This window comes from Bos indicus x Bos taurus, chromosome 1 (assembly GCF_003369695.1).
Source record: "Bos indicus x Bos taurus breed Angus x Brahman F1 hybrid chromosome 1, Bos_hybrid_MaternalHap_v2.0, whole genome shotgun sequence".
Classification (NCBI taxonomy): Eukaryota; Metazoa; Chordata; class Mammalia; order Artiodactyla; family Bovidae; genus Bos; species Bos indicus x Bos taurus.
In genome coordinates, this window is record NC_040076.1 from 79,295,022 (window position 1) to 79,312,771 (window position 17,750).

General features: G+C 42.3%; 1 long non-coding RNA gene across 2 annotated transcripts; it reads right to left on the reverse strand.

Annotated features, from left to right (window-relative positions):
• Positions 1–11,568: 11,568 nt before the first annotated feature.
• Positions 11,569–17,641, reverse strand: LOC113890911. 2 transcript variants are annotated; one of them, XR_003510621.1, is made up of 3 exons: positions 14,053–17,641; positions 12,999–13,058; positions 11,569–11,612 (listed from the first exon to the last, which is right to left on the reverse strand). It is a non-coding gene; the product is annotated as an uncharacterized LOC113890911 (long non-coding RNA). The 2 variants fall into 2 exon arrangements; XR_003510620.1 differs by lacking the exon at positions 11,569–11,612 and having other exon boundaries at positions 12,067–13,058.
• Positions 17,642–17,750: the final 109 nt, after the last annotated feature.

Sequence of the window (17,750 nt, forward strand, 5' to 3'; positions counted from 1 at the left end):
ATCTTCCTGACCCAGGAATTGAACCCATATTTCCCTTGGCAGGTGGGTTCTTTACCACAGAGCCACCTGGGAAACCCCTGCAATCTACATGTACACACTGCTATATTTTAAATGGATAACCAACAAGGTTTTGCGGTACAGCACAGGGAACTCTGCTCAATGTTATGTGGCAGCCTGGATGGGACAGGAGTTTGGGGAAGAATGGATACATGTATCTGTATGGCTGAGTCCCTTTGCTATCCACCTGAAAGTATCACAACCTTGTTAATCAGCTATGCATGTGTGCTCAGTCACTAAGTCATGTCCAACTCTTTGCGACCCCATGTACTTCAGCCTGCCAGGCTCACCTGAACTCCAATATAAAATAAAAAAACTTTTTTTAAAAAAGAAAAGCCTAGCGTGGGGCCTGCTTAGAAATGGGAACATTGAATATATTTAGTTGCTTACGCTACAACATGGGAAAAGGCACTGGTTTGAGGAGAAAAGATTGGGTTTTGCCTCTCACTGTACATCTCACTAGCCCAGCTGGTGCCTTCCCGTCCTGGCTCCCAATTTCCTCATCTTTCTAATTGAAATAATAATCACGTCATACTTCACAGGATCACAAGGACAAGCATATTAAAGACTGACTGAGAAAGTTCTTTGCAAACTAGACAGCTTTCTAAGCAAAATAACGCATCATTGCTGCTGCTGCTGCTGCTAAGTCGCTTCAGTCGTGTCCGACTCTGTGCAACCCCAGAGACGGCAGCCCACCAGGCTCCCCCGTCCCTGGGATTCTCCAGGCAAGAACACTGGAGTGGGTTGCCATTTCCTTCTCCAATGCAGGAAAGTGAAAAGGGAAAGTGAAGTTGCTCAGTCATGTCCGATTCTTCGAGATCCCATGGACTGGAGCCTACCAGGCTCCTCCATCCATGGGATTTTCCAGGCAAGAGTACTGGAGTGGGGTGCCATTGCCTTCTCCGAACGCATCATTAAGTTAAACCTAATCTCTGTGCCTTTGTTTCAGCTCTCCTCTCTGTCTAAAATGTCCCCCTTCCCCACACCCCTTCTTCTGAACCTGGCTGTTGAAGTCCTTTCATTCATAAGGCAGGAGAGCATGAGACTTCCATCGCTAGCGTTCAAATCCCTATCTCTGCTGTGTGTTAGCTATTTGACCATAGGGAAGTTACTTTCTGTGCTTCAGTTTCCTGTCTCTAAAGTGACAATAATAGCACCACCCAATTATGTAAGATCATTGTGAGGACTGAAGGCTTCCCTGGCAGTCTAGTGTTAAGATTTCACCTTCCAACGCAGGAGGTGTGGGTTTGATCCCTGGTCGAGGAGCCAAGATCTTGTATGACTCGTGGCCAAAAAATCAGAACACAAACAACAGAAATATTATAACAAATCCAATAAAGACTTTTAAAAAATGGTCTACATTAAAAAATCTTATATAAAAAAAGATTGCTGTGAGGATTAAATACACTCACAAATGTAAAGTACTTACAAGAGTATGTACTAAGTTCCACATATGTGTTAACTCGTATTATTTCAGAGATTTATTATTTTGATATTTATTTCAAGGATATGTTCATTATTTTACATTACTTTATTACTATGTTCAAACTCCATCCCTCCAAGAAACATTTTCAGATGTCTCAGTTTGAAACAATCATGCTCCCATATATTTAACCAAGGACACTGGTTGTAGCTCAGAGATGGCCGAGGACATTGTAGTGTCCAGTACGTCTCTCTCCTGCACTGGCCTAATAGCCTTGAGTGACAGGGGCTTTTCAACTCTGTACACACGGTTGATGCACAATATTCATTAATCAGATAGAAGGTATACAAATGAGTACAGATGAATAAGCCTAAACATACTGGACAAAAGCTAATCACAACTATAACATGATACCTGTATTTAAAGCCTGAACACGGTTGGAACCCTTAGCACCATACCTGACGTATAGCATGTGCTCTGTATTTCCTTGGAAGAATGGAAAGATAACTAAAGGTGCATTAAATCTGATGGAAAGTTTCCATTTATCGGGTTCCTCTGATTCAAAACATGTATTAGATGAGTAAGTTACTTATTGCAAGTGTGAGAGTGAGATTAAGATACATAACAAGAAAACTAAAATTAGCTCCTGACCTTCAGGGACTCACATTTGGGAGGAGGGATGGTCCAGTTCCTAAATAATTGCAGGGACCACAGATGCAAAGCTGAGTAGGACGGAGCTACACAGGAACGTGGCTTTAGCAGCTTGGTGCCCACTCTAAGGCATGGACCCTCTCAATAGCAAATTGCCAGGCATGTTCAATTGAGGTGACTGTCTTTTCAGTAAGTAGGGAACCAGCAGAGACAGAGATATGACACCATGAGCCAGACCTATAGAATTATGTCTCGCACAATATCTCAAGTCTACACCGTTTTGATGTCAGATGTTGACTGCTGCTGCTAAGTCACTTCAGTCGTGTCTGACTCTGTGCGACCCCAGAGACGGCAGTCCACCAGGCTCCCCCGTCCCTGGGATTCTCCAGGCAAGAACACTGGAGTGGGTTGCCATTTCCTTCTCCAATGCATGAAAGTGAAAAGTGAAAGTGAAGTTGCTCAGTTGTGTCCGACTCTTTGCAACCCCATGGACTGCAGCCTACAAGGCTCCTCCATCCATGGGATTTTCCAGGCAAGAGAACTGGAGTGGGGTGCCATTGCCTTCTCCACAGATGTTGACGGAACATTGTAAAATGAAAAAAGTGCTGCTCCAAAAATGAGACCCAGTCTCTTATTAATTCCATTTCCACCAGTGGCTTAACTTTAGTTCCCAATTTTGCTACCAACTGAGAAATGAGTTTGGACTGGAGTATTTCTAAGACATGTTCCACCTTTACTATTTTTTATTCTATTTTTCAACACCTGGTCTGATATGAAAACCTATCTTTTCTTCTAGCTTCAAATACTAGCTCTATTTTGATGGATCCCAAGTTGATATCTCTAAACCAGACATCTCTTTTGAGATCAGGTCTTAAATATCCAACTGCTTACTTTGACATCTACTCCAGAGACATCTGAAATATACCACATTTGAAACAGAGTTCTCAATTTTCAGCAATTATCTCCCAGCAAGCTCCCCCTTCGCAGTATTTTTAACTCAGTAAATAGAAACATATCCACCCAATTACTTAAATCAGAACCTTGGGATTCATTCTTGATACCCACTCCTACTCTACCCAATCTTTCTTTCAACCTTGTCAAATCTACCCTCAAAGTATGTGTCAAACCTTCCCATACCTACCCACCTACACTGCTACTTCTACAGTGCCAGCTACCTTCATCTCTCACTGGGACTCTGACCATAGCCTCTTCAAGAATCTCCTTGTGCTTCTTTCTATTCCACACAAGAGCTGGGCTGCTTTTCTTAAAATATAAGTCATATCATGGCATCACCCTGCCTGAAAATATTAAATAACTTCTCACCACACTTAATCTCTAAATTTCTGACCATCGTCTACAAAGGCCTACATAGCGCAGCTCCTGATTCTCCCTCCAAATCCATCTTTACCACTCTCTCTGTGCCATGCTGGCCGCTTTCAGCTCTCCAAATGTGCCATGGTTCTACTCCCTTTAGGACTGTTGATCTCTGTTCCCTCTTCCCAGTACACTTTCCTCTTCATTCTTGACCTGGCTAACCTATCCTCTTTCTAGATCTCAGCTTAAAGTTGACCTTAATAGAGAGGCCTGTACATTAGGTAACTTCCCTCCTCCCATGCCAGAGCACCTTACCTATGCCTGTATTTCAGCTATCATAATTTACAATGTATGTTCATCTGTGGATTTACTTGTATAATGATTATCTCCTTGATTAGATTACAAGCTTCCGTTACGGCAGGTCTGCAATTTTTCTTTGTGTGTGCAAAGTGTAGCCTAGTACTTAGCATAGGTGCTCACTTTATTACTTTTGTAGCTGTAAACTAATAAGACCTGAAAATATCAACACATATTTATTCCATGCTGAAAAAAGTCCAACCAAATGAATAATAAAATAAGGGAATACAGTTGAATATTTTCTGTTTCTCCATCTTCTCAGTTTCTAGTTCCTAGAATCTTACAGCACTCCTTCATTTTCTTCTAAACCTTCCCAGCTTTCAGTGTTGAAAAGGGAAGTATCTTTATATTACTTTGCTTTCTCCCAGGGCCATCCCCCTCCCCCACCCCCCACCCACCACAACACACACACATTTAGCTTTGTGCAGGAATGCAACTTCACAGGTATGCTTGGGTTAGAGGTGTTGGGAATGGGAAGGGTAGAAAGGAAAAAAAAGGAACCATATGGGGGAGGTGGCTGCCCTTGCACTGCTTGGACATTGACTCAGCCCTCCCGTGTTGGAGGTTTTGTTTTTTTTAATGCCATATACATCCAGTATTCTCTTCTTCCCACCTCTAGGAATCCAAAAATAAGTTAGCTGTTCATCGTGGGTTTGGTGCTGGCAAAACTGGCAAATATGGGCAGATGACGTCCCAGTTCTAGGAACTTTCTCTTGCCACCCGTCCTGGCCCTTTTGAAGATTTGTCATTTTATTTCCCCTGAGTGCACCTGCTATTTCGTTCCTTTTAGGTACCTATTGTCATAGATTATAAGAAGTAGGATCTAGACTTTTGAGTAGTTTGTTTTTTTTTTTTAATTCTAACAAAGGTCTGTTGCTTCATCTTACACATTGCCTTGTTTTGTTACTGGAGTGAAGCCCTTACCTTCTCTCCAGCACCCATGTTCATGTTTTGTTTCCTCTTCCTTATCAAGATCAGCTTGTTCCTAACTCTTTTTTATATTCACTGACACATCCATGAACTCTGTTCTACATTTGTCGTGGAGGCAGAAGGGATAAGAGATGCATGGATTCTCTTACAGGACAAAGCTAGTCCAAGGTTCTCTCTGTCATTTGCACTGGACCTTTGGTAGAAAGTTATCCTACCTCCTTGTTTTAGTAACTCACCCATCAACTCAAGAACTTAACTTGTTGCTCCTAGAAAACAGCCCTGATGGATTTGTGCTTTGTTAATACCTTTTTCTAAGACTAAAGTTAGCTCAAAACAAAAGACTTATTCCATTTGGGTGCAAGGGAGGGGTAGGGAGGGGCCAAGGTAGAAAGAGGAGGAAGAGGAAGAAGGTACCAAAAAGGAGGATCTAATACTGGATTTCAGTTCCCATTACTGGGAAATGGGTCATTTCCAATTCTGCATTTCAAGAACATAAAGACTTTCTGATGATCTTTTTTATTCTCTATGGATGAGTATGAATCCTCTGCAGTAATTTATGTCTTCCTGTACGGAAAGAGTTAAATTATTTTGGGAAGTGAAATAACCATATTTAAGGATGGTTAAAAGTCAAGGCAGGACATTGCAAACACATTGTTCCCCAGATATAATCTGAATCACAAAATTGGTTATGGAATAACCTGATGGCTTCACTTCACTGTGATGATTCACCCGTTAGTTTGTCCATTCACTCAACAGTCAACAACTACTTTGAATTATGCATTATAATTTCCAAAGTACTTTCCCCTCCATGGTACTTGACTCTCACGGGAATCCTGTGAGGTCGTCCCTGAACAGAAATTACCATTTTAGAGAACAAGAAACTGAGACTCACAGAAGTTAGTCAGTTGTGGAACTTTAACTGGAACCCAGATCATCAGATTTCACATCAAATTCTCTTTCAGTTCTACCTACTTGAATTCAATCAACATTTCCTAAGTGAGTACCATGTGTTGGACATAAGTACAATTCAACAAAAATGAGGTGTTCTTGTCTTTGAGGAGCTTCTATCCTATCAAAGGCAATGACCAAGCCCTGGGTGTGGAGTGGAGGTAAGTGGCCGGGTCCTTAGAGAATGCTAAGGGTCTGGGGTAGAAAACTGTTACAGGAGACAAGACTGGGAAGAAGTTTGAGGGCCTAAAGTGCTTGGTTATTGATTTACCATCACCATCGTCAAGTCTTCTCAATATATATTTTCAAGTTATGACCTTTATTAATGTCATTATTAATCTTTTCCTGTCCCATTTTCTTTTGAGCATTCTGCCAGCATTTCAGTGCCAGTGCCACCAAAGGGTGAGCTGCAAGCTGCTGCTTCATGTGCCTTCCAACTAATTGAAGATTGTTGAAATTGTATCAGGAATTCTTATGCCATCTTTATAACCAACTCGTCCTTGCCTGGCCATAGAAAGGAAATGGTTACGATTCCTGGCACATGGGTCCAACCCTCAGGCAGGCTGGGCCTTGGCAACTAGTGTACTATACAAAATGGTCTGGGTGCAGGACTGGTACCGGGTTTTACCACTTGTTAGTGTATTACCCAAAAGTCCAGGATGCCCAGAGGGTTGGGGTAAGCTTTGATTTAGTTGAGAAGGCATCAGGATCTATTAGGTGTTTAGATCCTGTTAGATATGGTATTGGGTTCTGGATTCCAGGCTGTGGACATTACTTGAGGCTGTGTGTTTTGGAATAGCATGAGGCTGTGTTCATTGTAGAACCTGTCAGGCATGCAAAGATGTAAAAATCACAGTCCAGGCAAAGCTCTGGCCTGTAGGCTGAGCTGACCTGGTGTTGGGGGTGGTGAAGCTGCATGTGCTCCAGGCTCTCATGGATTTCTCTGCATTGGGTATTGGGTGCATTGCATAGTGCATCCACCATTGCTGGATGGTACATTGAGGCAGCTGAGTTATATTCTGTTCTCATCAATACTGAATGAAAAACTCAGAGGCTGAAGCTGCCCAAGGAGGCAGTCAGTGCCTGGTACTGGTTTGGAGTGGGAGGTAAACACAGCATCTGAGAAGAAGCCAGAGAGTTTTATCTGGCTCAGAATCAGGATACTGGGGCCCTGCCTGGCAAGGGGACTATCTTTTGCATGACCTAGAGCAGCTTTTGCACCTTTCTTGGCCTTTGCTCTCTCAGTAGACTGTGTGTCCCCTAGAGCCAAAGTCCCCTGTTGTATTCATATTTATTTTCCCAGTATACAGTGAAAATAGCGTCTATCCCACAAAAGGCCCCCAATGAACTGTGTGTTGTGTGAATGAGTGAATGAATGAGCTTGAGTATGAGGAATTAGATCAGTGGTCTAAGAGAAGAGGGCTTAACAGAACCATGGTCCTTGCCTCACCTCCTAGATCCTGCCATCTCCCCTGCCATGCCCTTTTCTGAGAACCAGAGATTCAAAGGATGGTAACCACTCATCCCCAAGAAGTTCCTAACAACCCTGTGATTCTCTGAAGGGAAAAAAAATTGATTGTTTTTAAATTGTTTTCCTTAGAATTCACTAGTCAAACAGGTTATAAGAATTAAAAACAAATCTCCCATAGTCCCAGGAGGGTCTCAAAGACGGTCTCTTTACCAGGAGATCTCCTGGGTGGCCTCATAGAGACAGTAAAGAACCGGGAAACCCTTTGACATTTGCAAATACTGTGAAACACCAACAAACCAGATAAGCACACCAAGACCCAGGGGGCGGAGATAGATCAAAGATTTACAGGATCCATTCAACCTCTTTATGGTCAATGTGCTCAGAAAGGTTTTGTTGGTGTGGAGACAAGTGTCTCCCAGAGTAAAAGGTCTTCTCCAGGACTGAGTGGGCAGTTCTCACTTTTGCTCTAGGCCTCAAAGATGTGGGAGGATTCAACTTTAGGTCAAATGTTCAAAACTGTGAATTACAGGGCTAACTGCTTGCATTTAAAAGACTTCACTCAGGGCTTTTCATGGTCTTGAGTATGTGCTTATGAGATAGATAGCTATCAAAATGATATATAAACATTATACAATTTGGAAGACAAAAAATAAAGGAGAAAAAAGTATCCATGATCCTACCACCTTAAGAGAGAGACAATGTAAATAGTTTTTTTGTTTTTTGGGGTTTTTTTTTGGGGGGGGAGGTAATTGTATACTTTTATTTATATCTAGTTTATTTTTTATGTATAGTATTTTTAAACAGAGTTATAAATACACTGGGCTTCCCGGGTGGTACTAGTGGTAAAGAAACTGCCTGCCAATGTAGGATACATAAGAGACTCAGATTCTACTTCTGGGTCAAAAAGATCCCCTGGAGGAAGGCATGGCAATCCACTCTTGCCTGGAGAATGCCATGGACAGAGGAGCCTGGAGAGCTACAGTTCATAGAGTCACAAAGAGTTGGACATGACCAAAGTGACTTAGCATGCACCCACACATAAATACACTACATATACATTCTACCTCTTTTCACTTTATTTGTTACCACAAGTATTTTCCAATCCTGGTTTTTTTTAATTAGTTGCATTTTATTTAACCATTCTGTGTTCAATCCCTGTCCTTCAACCCATCATAATGGGACATGTAGATTGTTCAACCTTTTTGTTGCTAGATATAATGCTTGGATGCATATATTCATTCAAAGATGTCTTTTCCCCCTATATGTTGAATTGTGCCTTGAAGATAGATTCCTAGAAGAATTACTGGGTCAAAGGGCATGACTACATTTATGATTCTTGAGACATGTGACCAAATAGGTTGCTGAGAGTCATGCTACCCAAATTGGACTGTGATAGCATTTAGTCTCACCTCATTTCACCAAGAAGTATTTAAATATCAGCCTCCATCGTGAGTATAGGTGTTGGTCCAAGGATCTTAAACCATGTGGCAGAGAGGTTGATGCAAGTGGGAGAAGGTGAGAAAACTGGGAAAGAAGGAAGAGACGCTTAAAACGCAGTGCAGCATCAGAATTGGACACCACTAGTAACTGACAATTAGAAATAAATGTGGCATTTCTGAAATAATGTATTAATATACTAATGCAATAGTAGTCTTCAGTTTACTAAAGAGAATACTGCAGCAAAAAAACTTTATTCAGGGTAGGTTGGTTGATGGGAATCAACTCTACCACTAATTTGTGGGGTAGTCTTGGCAAACCATTTCTCTCTCTGGATTTTTCTAGTTTAGGTAAGGGGGTCATAGTCAGAATGAAGACAAACTCAAGAGTTATGGGGTCCAGCCAGCATTCTTCTCTAGACCCAGAGTTAACCTATGATGAGATTCACAGATCTTTTGGAGTTGTACAATGAGATACCAGACATTCTGGAAGGTCCTGGAGCTCCCCCAACCTCAGTGGTGAATCCCTAAGTATTGTGTGTCCTGTATGGACTGAAGGCTAGATCTTTGAGGATCTTGTTTCCATGGAGGGTTTTCTGAAAGAAATGTAGAATAAGTAGATTAATGAGGTGGCTTGAGTCGTCCACCACCATGACAACACTTGGTCTTTGGTGCTTCTCTAGTGTTCTGACAGTTCTGTGTCCAGATGGTGACATACAGAAATTAGTTAAATTGCTTTCAATTTAGTAAACTGAAGAATACATGCAGGTTCCCTCATTTTCCTGACTGTATTTGGGGGACATGACTGAGTGAGAAGAAAATCTCCTAGATTTCAAGAGACCTAGCTCATTTTTGGAAGTTTCTCATATTGAAAGAAAAAAGAAGATATGCCTCCTAAATATTTTTTACCACTCCAATACTCTTGCCTGGCAAATCCCATGGACGGAGGAGCCTGGTAGGCTGCAGTCCATGGGGTCGCTAGGAGTCGGACATGACTGAGCGACTTCACTTTCACTTTTCACTTTCATGCATTGGAGAAGGAAATGGCAACCCACTCCAGTGTTCTTGCCTGGAAAATCCCAGGGACGGGGGAGCCTGGTAGGCTGCTGTCTCTAGGGTCGCACTGAGTCGGACACGACTGAAGTGACTTAGCAGCAGCAGCTCATTTTCAGAAGTTTCTCCTATTGAAGGAAAAAAAAAAAAAGATATGCCTCCTAAATATTTTTTAAACAGAAATATTGAGAAGATAGAACAACCCTGTAGCCATTCTCTCATTAACATTTTATCTTACAATGGAACATTTGTAACAACTAATGAAACAACACTGATAAAATATTATTAACTAAATTCTGTCAATTATTCAGATTTGTCTGGGTTTCAGTTCAGTTCAGTCGCTCAGTCCTGTCCAGCTCTTTGCGACCCCATGAATCGCAGCACGCCAGGCCTCCCTGTCCATCACCAACTCCCGGAGCTCACTCAGACTCACGTCCATCGAGTCAGTGATGCCATCCAGCCATCTCATCCTCTGTCGTCCCCTTTTCCTCCTGCCCCCAATCCCTCCCAGCATCAGAGTCTTTTTACCTTATCTTTTTCTATGACCCCACCAAGGACACTACATTATATTGTCATATTGTGTGAGGTTACTCTTGGCTGTAGCAATTTCTCAGACTCCCCTCAATAGTTTTGAGGAATACTGGTGATGTCTTTTGTAGGATGCCCTTCTGTCGAAGTCTGTCTGATACCTTTCTCATAAATAGTCTGGGGTATGGGAGAAAGACCACAGAGTTAAAGAGCCATGTTCATATTCCTCATATCAAAGGTACACACAGTCAACACAGTTTATAATTGCTGATATCGCTCTTGATGAAGTGGCTGGAGTAGTGTTTGCTGGATTTCTCCATGTAAAATTATTCCCTCCCCCATCCCTTCCTAAACTGTACTCTTTGGAAGGAAGTCATTACCCATAGCTCACACTTGAGGAGTGACTGCTGTCAAGGATGGGAATAGGTGGGTATATAACTGCTCACTCCTCATGGATATTTCTTTTATACTTTGGGTTGTGATCCAATATTATTCGATTTCTTTTTCTTGCTTCAGATTTTCCAGCTTTGGCCATTGGGAGTTCTCCAGTCTCTTTGAAATACCCCTGTGAATGCAGTTTTTGTTTGTTTTTCAGCAATTCCTTATTTACAGTGCTATATAATGTTCCATTCTAATGTCATATATACTTCTTGCCCCAGTCCTAGCCTAGAACCAGCCATTTATCCAAGGAGCCTTGCTTTCTGTTACTTCAGAAAGGGATCAGAAATCAAGAACTGGCAGCAGGTGGGCTCTTGGCTATTGTAGCATCATTATTTCTAGGCCAAAAATACATTAAATTTTACATTTTTAACACCAATGTACACACAATTACAATGCAATCACACTACTCCTAAGATAATTATAGGTTTATTAACAGTGATAAGTCACAGTACCATAGGAACCTGTGAGGACTCCTATATGGCGTCCTACACTGGGACCAACATGCAGAACTTGTGAATGACAGTCTGCTCCTTTCCATACTGTCATTGTACTGTTAAGACTGATGTAGAACCTCAGTGGAGATGATCTCAGGAGTCCAAAAGTGGAGACTTCTCTGAAGGTCACAGAAAATGTAAGGCCACAGAAAATGGCTCTTTGGCAGGTCTGCCCACCCCGTATCCTCTTCTAATGATAAGCTATGGAAAAACACAGTGGATTTAGAACCAGGACATCAAAGTTCTGGATCTGACTCAGCCTGGTCCAGTGTGTGCAGCAAATACATTCTGTGTGGGCCTGTTTCCAGTGATACAAAATCAGTTGCGTGGGATCAGACAATTGCTGAGGACAGAGGGCTTCCCTGGTAGCTCAGCTGGTAAAGAATCCACCTGCAATGCAGGAGACCCCGGTTCAATTCCTGCGTCGGGAAGATCCGCCGGAGAAGGGATAGGCTATGCATTCCAGTGTTCTTTGGCTTCCCTGGTGGCTCAGCTGGTGAAGAATCTGCCTGCAATGCAGGAGACCTGGGCTCAATCCCTGGGTTGGGACGATCCCCTGGAGAAGGGAAAGGCTACCCACTCCAGTACTCTGGCCTGCAGAATTCCATAGACTATATAATCCACAGGGTTGCAAAGTCAAGACACCACTGAGTGACTCACTTTCACTTCCCAGTGCTAGCCTATTATAACTCTCAATAGTTTTTCATTGAGAGAATGTAACTTGCTCCATCTCTCCTTGTAAACAGGCATCGATATTCCAGAAAGTTTAAATGGAGGGATGGTGGTGGTGGGGAGGTCGCTGTCAATAAATAGGAGTTGCTTTTAAAATTATTTCCTGAAGATATCAAGGTCTGTTAAAGGCCTTTTGCTTAAGACAATCAGGCCTGAGAAACTTTAGACCTTTCTTTTTAAAGAATGGAGATCATAGAAGTATAGGAAATATTGGTAGAAAGGATCTCTATCATTGCCTTTAAGTTTGTTTTGGTAGAGGAAGGCTTTTTTTTTTTTTTTTGGTAAGGTCAAACTCCTCATCTGTTATTTCCTCTGACTTCAAATAATTACTTTTAATGCAGTGATGGCTGAGCTACCTCTCAGTTTCTTACCAGGAATTTCTATCTAGGTTTTTTTTTTTTCTTCTCCTTCTGTATGAATATTATGACATTTTTTTTTTACATCCACATGGGACCCAGTGGCTTACAGCGTGCTCGGTTTACAAGTGTCAACTCCTTCCTGTCATTGACTAGGACCGATTCCAAAAACAAGCAGAAGTGGTGGGGCAGGACAGAACTATGGTGCAGAAAAGACACTTGGGAACTGTCACATCTGATTAGGAATGCAGATCAAAGGTACAAGGTCTTAGAACTGGCACTTCCAGCTCTTAACATTTGAAATCTTCAATTGGCTTTTGGACCTATTCAACATAATCTCAGACTTTGGTCTACAATTGGTTAAAAATTGATAGAGGTGAGGATTCTGGGACTGCCTTCTTTACTTAGAAGTTTACATTTTAACTCCTTCTTCCACCCCAGGGACACATATATACTTTCCATTCCCCTCTCCATCTTAAAGTTACAGATACATATATATTTAGACATAAAGGTATCAAATTTAGAACTGATAGACATCCTGCCAACACTGGGGTTATACCTTCACACAGTTAAGGAGACTGAGTCCTGACAAGTGGTTTTGTTCCACATCAGATAAGGAGTTCCCGGCAGAACTGTAATTAGACACCAAGGTCTTCTGGCAACAAATTCAGTTTTGTTTTGTTTCTTCCCCTACCTCACACTGTGCCCCCGCAGAGTTACACAGTTTTTTGCATGTGTCTCTGTATGTACATGTGTTACATAGACATTGACATGGAAGAAACATGCACCGGGCATCTGTGGTCTGACCTCAGGGAACAGTTTAATGACTCGGATTTCAGGCAGCTCAAAGGGTTCTGCGGGTGGAGGCTGAAATAAACAAGAAAAGCCACTGTGGAGATGTGAATGGAAAAGTACCGAGTACTCCCTCCCTCCCCCTCCGCACATTCTTCTGCTCTCCAGCTCTCCCTGCCATCAGGCCGGCTTCAAATAGGCTTTGGCATGGTCAGGTGTGCAGAGGGCGGTGTGGAGAAGAAAAAAAAAAACATGCAGGCACAACACGCAAATCAAGTTTCTCCACTTCTAGCCTTAGGTAGTAAAGACAGCTAAGTACTGCAGCTGGCAGCCAGTGGCAGGGTGGGCCAGCCACTCTGAGTTTACAAACACTCCAGTGCCTTCCTCCCTCCAACCCCCTCCTGGTCCAGCTGTTGCTTTCCCTCATGCTAAGGTTTCAAAGGAAGTGAAAACCCTGTTATTCAAAACAGTGATTGAATGCAATAAACAAATGATTATGCACCCCCAATCACTTCTCTATTTTAAGCTCCTGATATTTATTTCCATTTTAAATTAGTGAGAAAAGTATGGAAAAAATCAGTGTTTTGGGGGTAAACTCTGAGCTAGGCTGAAAAGGTTTCTAAAGAAAAAAAAAGTCTCAGAATAATACAGGCTGAAAGCAGGCAGCATATGGATCAAAATTAAACGTTGACACTTCTTTTTTCTGAAGGTAGTGATTGGAAATCATCTTTTAAAAAAAAATGTCTCAAAACTTTCTGCTCAATTTCTCTAAATCATACCAACAAAATGCTTTTTTCTCTCCAAGGATAATATAAGGGGCTTGTTTACAATAGCTCTAAATGAAGGATTTGAAATAAAATGAATGGGTACATTAAAAAAATCTCCCAGACCCATCAAAAGTAGTTGTTGAGTACCACAGTATAGGTGACAGGCACCACCAAGTCCAAATGACTGTCAAAACTCAATACTCATTGTGACCTGGAGTTTGTTCTGAGAACCAGTTTACAATTCACACAGAGCCCAAAGCAGCCTCTCTTTCCTCAATTCTGTCAGAAAATGAGACACCCACCTCAAAGCCCAGGCAGTCAGATCTTCCTGATTCTCTAACACAGGACCAGAGAACCACAAAGACCTGTTCTCAGTTGTGTCTCGGGGTCCCGCAGGCCTCCAGTGATGGCCCTCCTGTCCTCTTGAAAGAAGGAAGCCTCGAGGAGTTGATTGATCTGCAAAGTTCTTTCCAGTCCTAAAATCTATAATTCTCTTATGTGACAGTTTCAAGATCTACCAAGGTGCCAGAAATCCCTGACAGGTGAAACCAATTTCCTCTTGGGAGTTCCCTTAGAAAGAGGACAAGACAGTGTTTACTCCAAGGATAGTTCCTTTTCAGCTGTGGCTGTATTGTGGGGAAGTTTGTGAGGGAACTGGATGCAAAATCTGTTCCTTTCCTTAAACAGATGTAATATTAAGACCAAGCTATTTTATTTTGCAACAAAGCTTATATTCATCCAGAACCTGTGATTAAGAACCTATCACCATACCCAAACCACCAGGCAAACAGGCTGACTGGATCCTCTACTCTGAGTATTAATAGCCAGAAGCCATTAAATCATAGGACTGGTTTGATACATAACCCTCCAAGTTCACAAGAATCACACATAAGACCCCAGACATGAAATCTCTCTTCAGGGCTTCTTATGGATGATTTGAAAGAATTTGAATATATTCAAGTCAATCCTTTCTTTAATCCTATCACTGCCGGGGTGAGGGAGGTTCACAGAGTGATGCCAACTGATTACTAATGGGGAGAAATCAAGAAATGAGAGAAGGCAGGACATTATGGAAGAAATTCAATGGGTATAAAAAATTTGATAAAGTTACTTTCCTAATAATTGAAGAGATTGAGAGGTGGGTGCACAATTTTCCTCACCATTCATCTGGAAAAGAGAAGGGGACCTACAAAAATGTAAATCCTTACCTTTAAAATATTTTCAATAATTTTTTTTCTTTTAACATCTCCTGTTCTGGTTAATTTCTTTCAATTTGGGGGCTGGGGGAGTATTAGAAATGTGGGACTCTGGCATTTGGCCCCAGAAAGGGTCTGAGGACCCTGGTGATGGGATTAATTATCTATAAACCAGGCCTAGTGGGGTCTTCCTTTACAGACTTCTCGCAGAGAATTAGAGGGCTGAGGTACTAGAAGGGTGAATTCATTCCCAGCCCCCACTCTGGTTGGTTCTACTGCTAGAGAGAGCAGATTTCCCTTTGCTCTGCAGCGCCCCCACGGGGCTAAGATTGGAATGGCAAAGAGAACGCGAGAGGGACAAGCAGTGTGTTTCAAGTGGTGGTGGGGAGGACCCAGTGAGGCTGGATGTCAACTTTGACAAGAAAAGGGACCCCACATCACAAAAGTTATCACATTGCAGAATCAGTAGCAGGGCAGAACCACACAATTCACATTCCAAACCACCCAGATACACCTGAGGAACATACTCATAAAAAATAGAAAAATAATCACCCATAGAAATACACAAAGACGATCGCTTCAGCAAAATCGGGTGTCATTTAGAATCCGGTGGGATTCCTTTAAAACTCTTTCGAAATCAGGAGGAAGGGGACAATTTAAAAAACAGTCTGCCTTCTGGCAAAATGAATCTTCATTTAACGATAACGTGTGTCTTCGGGGGTAAAATGTTCATTTCCACAAGGGTGACAGGATTAGGCCTATGTATATTTTTCAAAAATCCTTCACAAGACAGGCTTTTCTGCAGAAGCTGCAGTAATCCATCTGTCAATAAGTATTAAAATATTCAGATTTCAAAGGGACAGACACACTTTAGGCATTTTTCCTAAGCTCCAGCCCTTGTGGAAAATAATCGACCCCTTTGGATCTCTCCTGGTTGTAAAAACTCCAACACGGCCTTTTCAAAAGGGGGGCTGCACTGACATTTTCAGCAACAGATCTGAACTTCTTACAGACTTCTGGGAAAGAGATTCCCACATATCCCAGGAAACAGCCAGTAATCTCTCTGCTCACTTCTCCACTATAAATCCAAATTTGGAGAGGTAGATTATTTGGGGAGATATCTTTATTGGAAATTAACATGTGCAGAAATTTTGTGGAACCTTTAAGAACTCGTCTGTAATTTAATGAGTCCGCCTGAAGGACTTTCATAGCCAAGGCTCAGAACAGCCTGACCTTTGAAAGCTGCTTCTGGTCCAAACATTTTGGGTTAATACTTGAGGAATCTGAAATATTATTTTCCCCTCACACCCTTCTTTTAAGAGAGAGACATAAAAGAAACAAGAGTCTCCCTCATTCAGGGATGAGTAGGAGGGGAAAAAACCCCAACCAACATTTAAATAGGGAAACTGGCAGTTCTGAATAAACAAACCAAGGCCCACAGTGAAATGATTCTGCACTGCATTTGCCTTTAAAAAGAAAGGGAGGAAGAAAGAAAGATTTCCCCCCTTTTCCTCCTCCTCCTAACTCAGCTCTAAAACTAAGAGGACTGTGCTGCGTGAAGCGCGTTGTAGTTGTAGCACAGTCTGTTCTAAATCCACGCAGTATCTGTGATACTGGCACCGCAGGCCTTTAGAATTCCCTCCGGCTGGTCTCTTTAAACACAGACAGGAGAGATTTTTAACAACGACCTTGAAACGAGCTGGGAGGGAGCGGGGGGAACCAAGACCTAAAGAAAAAGCAGAACACAAACATGTATTTGGCTCACAGAATTTTGTAGAACACAAGCGTACGCGTACACATACACACACGTTTCTTGCAGCAAGAATTTTCCTAAGAGTCAACAATAACAGAGTAAACCCACCACTTGCTGTCCTGGAAAGAAACAAACCAAAACAAATCCTTTGAACATGTCTCTCAAGTGCAGGAGAGCGTCCTCTCAGTAAAAGTCCAAGAGGAAAAGGAAAATTGAATACCCTTCCCCGCCCCCCTGAAAAAAGTGGGGGTTGGAATTGTTACATACGACAAAAAATTCAAGCTTCTTTCAACACTATCAGTATTAAAACAACACGTCTTCCTTATATCGCTTGAGAGATTTCATAGGGGTAAAACAAAACAAAATCCAACCGATGCGGGATCCTACGATTTACGTAACATCACAAAGTTGCAAAAGGCAAAAATCAGAAGCAAAAATCCGAAAACCATCATAATACAACCACCCCAAATCCCAAACCACCACACCAACAAGGAAAAAAAAAATCCCAAACTGTCCCAAATAAAAATAAAGCAAATGAACCCACCGAAAACTGCTTGGCAAATATTTTTCTCGTGGTGCCTAATATTCTAGCTGGAAAGAGCTGTGGTGTTTATTGTTTTTTTTTTTTTTTCTCTCTCTCTTACTCGCCCCGAAACCTACTATATATAACAGACTTTTCCCAAAGGTTCCAACCTCTCGCTTCCTTTTGTGTTTTGAGCTCGGAGGAGCTGAGTTTATGGGGAAGAGAGGAGAAATGAGCCCCAGACCCCGGGGAAGCAAAGCGCACTCCCCCTCTTATGTCACCGAATAGCAAATTAGTTCTCAGAATTCCAGAGGCCGAGCTTTGCTACAGCGAAGACGCCGACGTCACAGAGGGGGCGCCCACGTGACGGTGGCGGAGCAGGCTGTACCACCGACCGGGGGCCGGGTAGGGAGAGCCACCGTCCGGCCCCTCGACCCTCGCGCCGAAACCTCCAAACCCGAGACGTCTACCCTGTGAGGACCCCGAAATCTGCCTGACAGCGGGAAAATATTTTGGCCTGGAGGGCTT